General features: G+C 39.8%; 1 protein-coding gene across 1 annotated transcript in view; it reads right to left on the bottom strand.

Moving 5' to 3' along the window:
- LOC308392762 (uncharacterized protein) overlaps positions 1-13,647 on the bottom strand; it is a gene marked incomplete at its 3' end in the record, with an annotated part of 56,359 nt that overhangs the window by 20,682 nt on the left and 22,030 nt on the right. The gene's annotated exons all lie outside the window — the stretch shown is intronic.

Genomic DNA, 13,647 nt, shown 5'->3' with positions numbered 1-13,647 from the left:
AAAAATGAACTGATGCTATCAATACGAGAAAAAAACAGCAGTATTTATTTTGTGTTACAGGATTAATGTTGCTGTATTACTTCTAGTGGCCGTTGACATGCAGACGTCTCCATAGAGCTAGACACACACCACGCACTCCTACCTACATCCTGTCTGTGACTATTTCATTTGGCTAAAATTTACCCAACTTTAACTCTACTGATAGAAATTGATGCTTTGAGGGATTAAATCAGAGAAAAACTCACAGAGGTGAGCTGCAAACTAAAACTTTTCACTAAATAAACACTATTGAGGTTACTGTGAGTTTCACAAAGGTTTGATGACTGAGTGCCAAGCTAGGGTGTCAACAATAGGTGATTATCTCTTCATCATAGCACCTGTTAGTGTGTGGAACATTTTGTTCTCAGAGTTGATGTGTTAGAAGCAGGAAAAATAGTCAAGTGTAAGGTTTTCAGCAAATCTGACAAGGGCCACATTTTGATGCCTACAGGACTCTTCAGAGGATCTTCCAAAATTGAATCTCTTGTGGGGTGTTCTTGGTCTGAAGTGGTCAACGAATCAGGATTTTTTTTTTCTTTTTTTACAGGACGTGGATGGTCAGGTGAGTGTGCATCGCTTACCCAGGAAAACACACACAAGGATGGCGCAAGCTGGTGGAGGCAGTGTGATGCTTTGGGCAATGTTCTCCTGGGAAACCTTGGGCCCTGCCATGCATGTGGATGTTACTTACCTAAGCACTGTTGCAGACCATATATACCCTTTCATAGAAATGGTACTCCCTGATGGGTGTTGCCTCTTTCAGCAAGATAATGCACCCTGCCACAAAGCAAAATGAGATGGTTTGAGGAGCACAACAACAAGTTTGAGGTGTTTTACCCATCTGAGCTTATTTTTGGTAGCTTTTTATGGTTTGTCATTATTAAGAAGGTTAAGTCTGGTATGATAGTTAGAAAAGAAGAGTTGATATTGAAGAAATGCTCCCTTTGTCTCACGCTGAGCTGTTAAGAACATTTTTTGCTTGTCGCATCAGCAGGTTGAATAAAACATTGTCAAGAGCTGCCACTGGCCTGTGGGCTGCTTTTTGAGGTCGGTCTCATGCCCCCCATGTTGCATCTACACCTGTTAAAGAGTAACTTTTCTTTCAGACTGTAAATGGAAGACAGCTCAAGGTTATTTTGAGCCATCGCTATCAAGTAATTACTCATGGAAAAAGATGGTGTTATAGAAACAATGATAAACAGTTTATTCTTTAGTTAAATGTTAGTTACTTTTCAACCACTGCTGTCACTCAAGCTCCAGTTTTTCAGCCAGATTCAGTTCATCTAAAACATTGTTGATTTTCATCTAAAACATTGTTGATTTTCATCTAAAACATTGTTGATTTTCGCCACTCTAAAACCCAAAGAATCGTTTTGGGGGTTTTTCTCCATTCAAGCGCAACAAGAACCCAATGAAACTGAAGCCAAACTGATCCCTGGGACTAACTGATGTGTTTGACTACGTACGGCCACCCCGGCTGTCAAGTTTCTCCTTTGCCAGCTGCTGTAGCCTAATTAGCCATTTTCAATTTCACCCTGCCAGAAGAGATGTATTTCGTCGTATGTGAGTTTCCCTCACCAGCCATTCACTTAAACATGTTTCCCACCCTCCGCGGCTAGAAATCTGCATGTGGCGCACATCTGGGCCTTCATTCACGAACATTCGGGGTACTGAGGTGGTTATCTGACGAGAGGAACACACAAAGAAATCTGGCAGGCCTTTTTTGCTTACTGTGTGACCGGCTCAATGTTGACAGAGAGATGGTTTGAGAAATAAATGTGTTTTGGATCCAACGGAGCTCAGTCGGGTTGGTATACACAAGTGCTTTTGTTATTTTCCTGTTTAACTGTGAAAACTGCCTCCACTGCATCTCGTAGCACGAGCTGAAACAATGAGAACAGTTTACAGCGTCTGATTATTTTAAAATGAAATCAAAGTGCAGCCATTGCTTTACAAGGGATTTATAGCTTGCAAAAATAAAGAAACAACATGCGCACACACACACAGACAGACACACACACACGAACACACATGCAAACAAACCATCTCTAATTGGATCACGGCGACTCTTTGGGCGGAATCAGTGACCATGGAGGCTCTATTCTCTGATAAGCAGGGATCTAACCAACACTGGCTGTCTGTTTACTGACCTCCACAGTCACTTAGCATCCACTGACACCTAACGCGGCCAGCTTATTCTCCACTGGAGCCAAATGTCTGCTGATGGCAGAGACCACCATCCCCTCTTTAGTTTGGGTGCAGTGGTCCACGTACACACGGAATAATAAAGTGTGTCACCTTCCACCCACCCACCTCTCATTAGGACAAGACGACCTGTGCAAATGACTCTTGGGGTATTCTATGCGGGTGGTGGGCACAGGGGTTTCCCACTCACTATGTTGCACTGGCTCAAAGATAATAATTAGGCTCAGGGCTGTGCTAAAATACCCTCAGAGTCTGGTTCTGGTTGGATTTATACAAGCATTTAACATTATGTGGCTTTTAAAACAATTTAGAAAAATTATACCCCGGTGATAGTGCTCTTAAGTTGTGGTTTTCCCCATTACACAGAGCATGTGCAAGGCAAGAGTATGTAACAGCATAAACCTGCATGATATTAATAGTATGCACAGCAGCAAATTTGGCAGGGAGGTGGCTACTTCACAGACCTCACTAACAGCAATGCAGTTTTCCCATGCTTCATAAGTCACCCATAGCCTCAGTCATTTCCTCTCAACAGCTTTTACTCTATTTTTGGATTAACCCTTTAATGCCACAGCCAGATTCTGAACAGCATCAGCCCATCAAATCAGAAAAACATCTAATCATTTGAAAGCACAAAGCTTCACAATTTGTGATTTTTTGGAGATACCACATTAGCAATAATCGTTAGAGTTGTAATCTGTAGTGCTCAGAACTGTTCAGTTATTAAGGGCTGTGAAATTTTTCATAACAACAGTTCAACAACATGCTTACCAGTTTTTGGTATTTTAAAAAAAGGGTTGATACTTAATAAAACTCCAAAAAACTATGAACGAATGATGATTCTTTGACTAAATAAAACTACATGTGGAAATTCATCGACACCAATAAAGGCAATCTAAAATTAAAACATTAATAAATGTAATTTTTAAAATTTCAAAATACTTTTGAAAATACATACACGAGCAGTTTGATTTTAAAATACAAGTTTCTGGCTCATAAATTAAAGTAAAGCCCTCATCTTGTATCTAAGTGTACATGTAAAATATGTGGGCCTTCCTGTGAATCAGAATTTGGATAGTCAAATTACATTCAGCCATTCACTATAACAGCCTGCATAGTTATTCCTGTTTTGAAGCATTAGCAAAAACACATGCAAAATCTATTTACAAACACCATTGTACACATAACATCGACATCTGATGCGATTTTGTATACTTATGAAATCAAGCTCTTTTTTCTAATACTAGTCAATAACCACAGGTGTGCTGGGAGAGCAGGGGGGGGAGGAGACCACCCCTACCATTTGAACATGAAGGAAACTAAATTAGAGAGAGATGACTCAAGCAAACTTAACTACTATACTTTTTACTTACTTATAATTCATGCTATATGAGCAAGGGGAATATAGTAAAAAAAAATACACTGCAATGAATCTCTCAATCATATGTAGCAGCTATTTTTGCTACCCTCAGTTTCAAACCATTGTGATTGTTTGGTAGTAAAAACACAGACTGACACTAAATGTTTCAAAGAAGGCCAAAACTTTCAAAATGTTTTTTAAAAAGTATTTTACTGGAGCAATGACTGTGGCAGTCTGCAATAATGGCAATGCAAATGCGAATTTGAGTGGGTGTGTTATGCAAGAACAACTCTTTGAGTGACTTTCACTTTGTTTTTTAAATCCAACTGCAAATATAACTCTCTCTCTCTCTCTCTCTCTCTCTCTCTCTCTATATATATATATATATATATATATATATATATATATATATATATATATATATATATATATATATATATATATATATCCTTGTTTCCACCCTCCATGTACCTGTGTGATGCACCTCATGATGATCACCAAGTTCATCATTGGTTGGCATATTACAGTGAGAGGTTATAACTATTTGAATACATAAGTATTTGAATTCATGTACAATGTTCCTAAATAGGTATTTTTCTTGATCATGATACTTCACCTGCTGGCTGCTTGTAGTCTCAATCAAGCTGCAAGTTGCACTATACATCTCTGCCACACTGGCCTCTTTCTGTCTCTGTAGTTTATATTGAGAACATGTGGCAAAAATTACTTTGGAAGCATATCTGGAGATTTCTATTCACGGGGAATCTAATTGGTCAAACTGTTTGTTGTTCATTTTGACAACTTTAGAACTAGTCAACCAGTTGACTCACACAACATCAAGCACGCCAAGTTTAGATGCAATATTTTTTTCTTTGTCCCACGGAGGTATGCCTATAGTATGCAAAAATAAGAAACATCTGAATGCTATTTGTCTAACTTTTCAAATTAGTGCAGTCACAGTGGTGCCTCAGTCAAAGAGAGCACAGCTTTCTGTACAACCTTTGTGTCAAGTGTACTGTAGACTTGTTAAAGTTGCAAACACAACAGAAGGCTGATGCTGGGCAGATGTAAAAGAGAAACAGTGAAGACATGGATCAGCTTTTATATCCTGCAAGGTCTAGTTAAGTTATATTCTCTGACAGCGTATTGCCCTCTAAGGTAGGTAAGGTTCTGACACAATTACATGTGAAGTTATTGCTGGTGTTGGAATTGTTTCGAGATCTATATTTTATGATGTTTAATGGTTTAATGGTCATGACTTGGGAAAATGAAAACAACTAGGAAATGAATGTTGTGGAATCTAATGTTCACCAGCAGTAATTGTTTTCAGCTGCCTGGTGTTTGCCTCACAGGTTGGTACAAATAAAAAAATCATCAAACATCCAGCACAAGGAGTTGATAGTATAAAGGGCCATCAAAAAGTAATCGACTGCAGCTTTGCATCAGCGTATGGAAGCGCAGCGCACAAGAAAAGGAACAGGACATTTTTAGTTGGAACAGTGGTGACAAACAACTATTGAATCAAAACTTCACAGAGTGGCTGTTAAGTCCTACAGCATGTACACAAACCATCATCAGATGCTGTTTTGTTGCTGGAAATGGAAATTAATCATTTACACTCCTCCTTACTTGAAAATAGCAAGATGCCCTAGCAAGGTTTTAAATGCGATCAATCTGCACATGGTCATCTGACATCGGTCTCGTCCAATTATGGTTAAACAAAGTGGGGATGACGCTCATTACGATGGGTGGAGATGCTTTCTCGATTCCTTTCCTTCACTTTTTGACAGATGCTATAATTCAAAATGTGAGGGGAACATTGGTGCGAGTTAAATACTGAGTGTAGCCCACGCTCTCATTCGACTTAGCTGGTGGTCCGTTTGAATTATGGTTTAGGAAATGTTTTGTGCGTGTGTGTGTTTTTAACTTTTAAAAGGAACGAAAAAGCCAATCTTGACAAAAGCTATCCTTAAAGCATCCATTACGTCCCGCCTCATGTGTTGTCTATGAACACCACATGCTGCTGGTCAATGGCAAGAGAAATATGACTTTCTAAAACACTTGTGGCAAGTTTACAGTACACTTCATTCACTGCATGTCTGTCCTGCGCTCTTTGTGTCTGCTCTTATAAAAACATGCACATAAACACACATATGAAACCGCAAAAAGAAGAACGTGCTGTAATGGGACAGCGTTTTACATCACATAAAAGGATTACATCTGTCAGCGGTGAAAAAAGCAACATTATTGTATAATATGTGCTTTACATTGTGTTAAAACAAAATAAAAGGATAAAATGTTCACAGTGGTTTAAGAAATATTCATGTCCTGAAGTTAAAGGATATATCAGTGTATCCCTTCAATGCACTGAATCCCTGTGTCGAAAGCTTTACCTTTTGCTCTGTGCCAAAAAAAAGAATAAAAACTTATATTAGGCACACTACCAGTCACGGTTACATAGATCTTAATTTCTACAATCACAGGCCTGGAGTTCTCTTTTTGTGGATCTCAGAGGTATGCTGAAATCAAATCCCGAGGCTGAAAGTAGCCCCAGTGGTTACTCTGGTTTAAGTAACATTTGCTAAAAAACTATAGCGATGATCAAGTTTTTATAGAGAATACAGTATATATCTGTTATTTTACTTTAAATATATAAATCCTAAGTGGCAGGTAATGGGTTTTAGCTTTAGTGGCACAAAACAGACAGAAAAAAGTTTGTCAAGTTATTCTGAAAAGTTATTCTGACTCAAGAAAACCAGGCCTAATGTTACTACTCCAGCTTTGGTCTGTAGCTTTACCCGTTAGCTTTCTGGTTAGCCACACTTCCCCTCTTTTGCATGTATTGACTGCTCCAGTAGGTTAGCAGTTAGCCTTAGCTGAGATGCTGTAGTGGTGTGGGCTTTAAATATGCCTTAGCTTTAGGACAATTGCTCTTCTAAATACAAGAAGGGCATTTTGAACTCAACTGCTCCTTTGGATTTTGGCATGTTAAATACGCTAGCTTTACAAAGACTGCTAAATGAGCCTCATCCTTCTAGGCATCATATTTCCTTGCATGCTTCCATATTTTATGAGCTATCTCACCCAAATTTCCGAAATAATTACTCCGATCGGGTATTTTGTCACAGAATTCTTTCACCTGTACTTTAACAAATTTTCATTTGCTATCTCTAAATCAGAAAAAGGTTTTCATCTAGCAAGCCCCGTTATTTTACTCACATTCCAAGTGTTGGACAACTGGGACGACTGGAAAAAGCGTTTCAGGTCTGGAGTAATAAGTTTGGTCTTGAAAAGGTTAAAGGCCAGAATTAACAAAGGTGTTTTTGTTAGTCCTCAGGTGCACAAAGCAAATCAACTTTATATGTATAATTGTTGTGTTGCTTTGAATGAAGGAAAATTAACACATCACCATGGAGTGCACTCCTCCAGCCCTGGACTATAAAAAGATGTACAGTTGAGCTACAGTTGCAGCTTCCATGGTTCCTCCAGCCAAGAGTTTAAACTGGTTTCTCAGTTCTTCCTCCCCAAATTCTCTCTTTCTCCACAGAATTATTCCAAATTTTCATGTTAAGTGTGTGCAACCTCAAAATGAGAGCCAGCCCCACTCATTAAAGAAAAAAGAATTAAAGTTCAATAAAACTGATAAATCGTCAGTTCAGTTTTACAGCTAAACAACGTTTTGAATTAACCATATCAAAATGAGTACGGCATCTTTGTGATTGGTCCCTGCTGAAAGAGTCAGAGCCCACCGCTACCACATGGGTTTTAAATCACTGTTGCCATGTGCTGAAACACTCCATCGTGAATACTGACCCAGAAAAAAAAACAACCAAGTGGGTCATCAAAGTTTGTACCTCTCCCTCTGATGCAGTTATATCTGTTGCCAGTTATTTTGGCCTCTGGTTGGTGTTTGTGCAAGGTGCTCTGCTATGATAGATGCCAACTAAATGTAGGCCTGTCATCCATAATGTTAAAAAAAAGAGCATCCAGTGCCACACGTTACTGTAATATATCGAAACAGCAACATATCAGCATTTCCATAAGATCATCATGAACCTAATAGGTCTTTTTAAACAGCAGCATTCATTTTGAGTCATGTTCCTCTTAACAAGTGTAAAGCCAGTGCTGACACTGCTGTTAGCTTCAATTTGATATCCACCAGGTGATACTCGGAAAGTGGCGTACAGTGGGCTGCTAAATGAAAACATTTAGCTTTCTGCTAGAAAGGACTCTCATCAGAGCAATGACAGTGGACTAAAACAAACACTCAAACAAGCGGGGTGAAACTGGATTGCCACTGCCAGTGACCTTATTTCATATTTTACATCCATTTTGCACTTGCTGATTGTTTATTTACCGGTTGTGTTTCTACTGCTTTCTTACAAAGAAAATGCATTTCATACTTAAGAAAAAGTTTTGCAAAAAATGAATTGCATGAGAAGCAGGTAAGCAAGCTGGATGTATGATGCACCCATCAATGTGGGAGTAACATCCAAAAACATGTAACACTGGCAGTTGGACTTAAAGTACAGACTTGAGAAAGTGATATGAAAGCGCTTTTTTTCTTATGGCCAGCAGAGGATGATTTCTTTACATAGAAGTTCATGAAAAAGGATCCTACTTACTTGATTTATTTATACCTATTTATTGTCATAGTCCTCACAGGCCTGCTGTCTTGTGCTTCCTCTCTTTCTCTCTCTCTCTCAACTTCGCTCACTGCTTTTGTGCCAGTCTGTCCTGTGATTATGACATCTATGGGTTCAGTTCTTCAGTAGAGATTTATATTCATTATGTAATTCATGGCCCCATTTTGAGTAAAATATATAAATATCCAGTCCTCAGGTTTCTCAATGTATTTTTCTGTTTTGAAAGAGTCAAGGCTTAATATTTAATATTTTCCAGTGTTTTCAGTCAGCCTCTCTCTCTCTTACTACTGCTACACTGTATCAGTGTAGCTATTTCAGTGGCGCGCCCAGTGGCACATTAGACGCCAAGAAAACTGCAGTTATTAGCTCACAGCTGAAGTTCAGTTAAATCAATCAAGCTCTGATCAGCTCTTTAGGTCGTCCAAGTATTTCTACTTTCATATTAATTTATGTTTTTGTGAAATGTTAATTATGCTTAGTCATTTTAGCAAGTGTCTGAAGTGTCAAAGTTTTTACAAGGTGACCGTCTGCTCAGGGAGGAGGTCGGGGTAGATGAGCAGGTCAGCCAAACATACAATTTTTAATCTCTCGGGTTCAAGTCATCATCAGTGATAAATCCTATCAGAGTATATGTCTTTTTTTTTCTTTAAAAATAAAATGCTCTTTCAGGTCTTGGCAATAAACAAAAATGGGGCACAGAAAATATTCTTTCTAAATGACACACATCAAAATCTATTTACAGTGTTTCTTTAAAAAAAAAGTTGTTGCTTGTCTTTAAAACATACGCTTAGGGTTAGGGTTCAGGGCTAGGCTTGATGCTGTCACTGATGATGACCTCAGAGCGACGATATGGTAGGGCTGTATTTGCTTCCTGTTTCCATGTGAGAAATAATTTAAAACTATCAAGTTATCCCAGTGCAAAGGTTATGTGTTCACTGAACTCCTTCTATGGATTGTGTGCATTATAAAATAAAACAGGAACTAGAGTTGTTTCTAAGAAAAGGTTAACATCTGGAGTATAAATTTCAATAATGACAAATTGATCGGATTATGAAAGAGACCAAGTAGATTTCATTATAGTTATAAATGGACACTAAATTTGCTCGTAGCTGGAACTATGCATATTTCCACTGAACGTGAACTGGAAAATATAAGCATGATGGAGGGAAAATGAAGAAAAGGGACTGATAAAAAGAGGCAATGTATCCCAGCTGAGTAATGCAAGTGGCAGATGAATTGAAAACAATATCCCATCGGCTGGGCTTGCCAAATTCAGTTACGGATTTCGGCTCTAACCTATTGGAACCCTGGAGCTGTTTTGAGGGGAGTGAACAGGAAAGCAAACAGTATTAATCCTCAAAAAGTTCAAAATATCTTCCTGTCATAACAAAGGATTGAGCCCTTGTTCTGCGCAAAGTCTGCAAAATAATATTAAGTGCAGATGTGAAGGAAGATGGAGGCATAAACACTGGACCCTGTCTTCTATAAATGTTTAAAAATGAGCCCTAATGCAGAAGGGCTGTGGGTATTTGCCCAGCTGTTGGATAAATAAGCAGTGAGATTCAAAGGCTGGATAACCTCCACCAATGCCCATCAAACCAAACAGATGAGAGGCCATAATAATCTGCTCCATCCTCAAACAGGACATCACTGTCTCCAATTAGCATTTTGAACTAGTTCCACAGTGGAGAGGGTGGAAATTTGGAAAAAGGAAATATAAAGGGGACATTGTTGATCTGCCTTAAATAGCACAGAATGCAAAAATGCGTGGCAGAATAACTGATTTTCTTCTATTGTTTAATGATATTTTGCTAACATTTCTCAACACTCCCTTTTCATCCAGGCCTCAGCGCAAGCCCAATGTTTGGCCATCTAATGCGAGTTTCCCTCTTTCTGTCCGCGCAATTAAATCACAACAATTAATAAAAGCAGACGAGCTGTTTCTTTGCAAACACTGACGTCACGTTTCGTTCTGCTCAGCCTTTTTTGCCATATAGAGGATCTTGAACTGTGATAATGTGTTCTTCTTGGCCAGCTGTTGGCCGAAAGATGAATGATTGCATTCAGAGCAAAAGCGCTTTGATGTGCAATAATTGGCAACAGCGTTCTTCCAGAAAAAAAGAAAAAAATAGGACATCTTTCAAGAGACTCGAGAACTGTTTTCACTGCCTGCTGAGCTCGTTCTGTGCTATGTTGGGGGGGGGGGGGGGGGAGTAATTAAAGCGAGGTGGAAGAAGTGAGCTGACATTCATCAGGGTCGAGGGAGGAAAGCTGATGCTGAGTCCTGGGCCAAAGTAACAGTCTAATTCTTCATCTCTACTTATTTTCTTGGCCTTGCCACTCTCCGAAGTTTGTTTTGTCATGGTATGGTCTTTTTTTTGTAGCCAAATCTCTATTTCCATATTTAATCTGCACTATTTATTGCACAAATACAATTTCCAGAGTTATTATGTAATTAAATGTATGCTTTGCTGCTGGATACTTCAAAAGGCCGGATACTTCTGAAGGCATTGCTTTCTGCTGATGCAATCATTTCCCTGGGATATTGAAAACAAACACATTAGGCCTAAAAGAACTCAAAACCTGTCTGGGACTATAATGCCTGGCTTTTTGATTGGCGTGAGGCGCAGAATGCCACTTTTCAGTGGAAAACCAACGGTCGTCTTTAACAGCCCACGTTTTCCAAGCTCCCATGCAGTGTAAATTATAGGATAATATGGTGCAGGCGATTGTAGACTCTGTTTATTCAATCCATTTCTTCACACAAGTTCCCATTGCCTTTTCCCTTCTTTTCTGCCTTGTGTGTGGCGGTCCTCTGATCCCTGACCCTCGCCATGTGTTTTCACTTTCGGCTCTGATCTCAGCTCTGTGACCAGCGGGGAACCAAATACAAATTGAACAGTAACCATTCACAGGCCACTCCGTTTCATACCTCCGCTAAACCCGCTTTGTCTTCCCAAGGAGGCGCTCGGGGGATAGCTGTCCCCGGTTTGTTCCAAGGCTTTGAGCCCCTCTCGCAGCCATCAGTCATCCGACAACAAATGCGGTTTACTGTAGCTCGTGGCGCAATCGACATCTTCTAAATGGACATCACGGTATTCCCCTCAAAGAATCAACAGACCACAAAACACGGGCTAAAACGAAAATGTTTAAACTTGCTTTGAGAGTGATGAGCGGAGGCCCAGAGAAAACACTACAGAAAAAAAAGAACAAATCATCAGTGTTTGGGTGGTGTGCTTTTTATTATTTCAGTTAAGGTGAAGTTTTCATTAGACCCATAAGCCCCCTCCTTTGGAAAGCGAGCCCCCCCCCCCCCCCCCCCCCTTTTTTTTTTTCTCCTGTGAAACTCGCTGGACAGCAGCCGCTCGCAAGTGGCAGGGTATGTTTGTTCAGCTTTTATTGGGAGATGTGGTTTGAAGAAGTTAAAAAGAACCCTTTTGTTGTTCTTGGGGTTCATATTTTTTCTGGAGTTGCTCCACGCTCTGTATTTGCCCCCACCCCCCTCGGCAACCGAAACTGAAAAAGGATAAAACCTGAACGCAATAACTCAACTAAAGTGAAGACAAACTCTCCAAAGACTTGACAGATAATCTCTCAGATAAGATATAAATCAAGGAAAAAACTACCAGCTGCAAGCTTTTTACTGAGAGCGGCTCCCAGAAGTTGTGCCTGGACACTTCATGCTCCAAATGCCCATCTGAGACTTAGTGAGCAATTTAGCGATCGGACATAAAGTAATCCGCAAAACTGAACCCAGACTTACACCAAAAGCTTTAGTATTTGATGAAATGATATGGCACAGATAACATCTATTATTGAAATATTAGTCCAGGGCAGGACATGTGGATATGCTACAAGTGCATAAAAACATCCCTACACGTGGGTTTATGATGTGATTTTTTTCCCCCAATAATCTTTTCTTCACCCGGATTCTCCCTCGGAGTCTCTTTATTAGAGTAAAAACACATTCATCACGTGTTTCGCGTTAACGTTTCACGCATGCAGTCCCAGCCTCTTGTATCTTGTAAACTCTGCTTCGTTTACTTAGCCTGGCTTTCATTGCAGCCATTTTGCACGGTTTACCTTTGTTTAGTTTATTAACCCAGGGGGTTACTTAACCTAAACATCCCAGCCGAATGCGTCAGGTTTGTGTTCCAAAGTGTTTAACAAAAGTCTTCTTTTTTTTCTTAAACACAGCTGAAAGTGGTGCTAGGTGAGGATGATAAAGGTTCGGTTGCAACAAATCATTTGCTATCTATTTATGTCATCTGGTTACTCGATAAAGCTCACGTTTAAAACATTTGATTCAAATGTGTAACTCGGTGCTGAGGTCTAACGTGCAAGGGTTAGAGTAGTAAGCAGTAGTGCCAATCACATTTAGAATTAAAGCTCTCTCATTTAACTCGGGCATTTTTGTCCTAAAACCAGTAATATTTTACCTCCTATCTGTCTTCAAGGTTGCATCAGTCTCAATATCACATGCCACCAACTCTCAGGGGACTTTCCTTCAACAAATAAAGGCTCAGAGCGGCATTAAACACAAGTACAACCTAAAACCCAGTGTGCACGCCGAAAGTCAAGGCAGCCTCTCCTCATGTGCTAAACCAAATATATCCCCACAGTTTAAGGACCAGTTCCACGGCTAATGGCAGGAGCTGGATTCCCATGCTCCGGCATTGTGTCTCTTCCAGATGCAGCCAGGGGAAAATGGGGGAGGCACGCTCATGGGTGGTCTGCCCCACATGGTCCCACACTCTGCGGTTTGCGCCCTACATCTGACATCTCTCATCTACAGTGGCTCTCAGCTGGGGCGCTCACAGCTCACATTCTCCGTGCCATTTTTACTGCAACAATCTTGAGCTCCGGGACGAGGCTGGAACTGTTTACCATCCAATGTCTTGATCAGGGAGGCACACAGCAGATCTGGCTTCCTAAATACTAAAACGTTCAGTTTTTTCAACAAAGGATGTTGCAAAATTCTTCAATAAGTTAGTGTAGTACTTTCACCGTTAATCAAACAGATGATAGTTCTTAGTGATTATTACTTTTATCTTTTTAGCCACTCACCATACGCCTGCATGCTGCCTTTTAAATAATACTTCGACATAATAATCGACACTTTTATCTACTTTTATCGTGCTCAGATAAGTGAGCATTAACTACTTATGCTGCACCACAACCATTACTTTGCGCGCATTTGGCTTAAAGAGACTCTCACACGCCCTTGCTATGGGGGTAAAATCGATCATTTTTTAAGCCAGAAGGCTTTAAAATGTTCACACAAATCATGCTGATATTTCAGTAGTGAACACCGTACAATCTAGGTAATAAATGAAGGGGATGTTAGATCATTTATATTGAAGTGGATTTATCCTCAAGCCCACAAATACCACATTT

Source organism: Rhamphochromis sp. 'chilingali' (genome assembly GCF_963969265.1).
Source record: "Rhamphochromis sp. 'chilingali' genome assembly, chromosome: 2".
Lineage (NCBI taxonomy): Eukaryota > Metazoa > Chordata > Actinopteri > Cichliformes > Cichlidae > Rhamphochromis > Rhamphochromis sp. 'chilingali'.
This window is presented reverse-complemented; position numbering and strand designations above follow the sequence as displayed.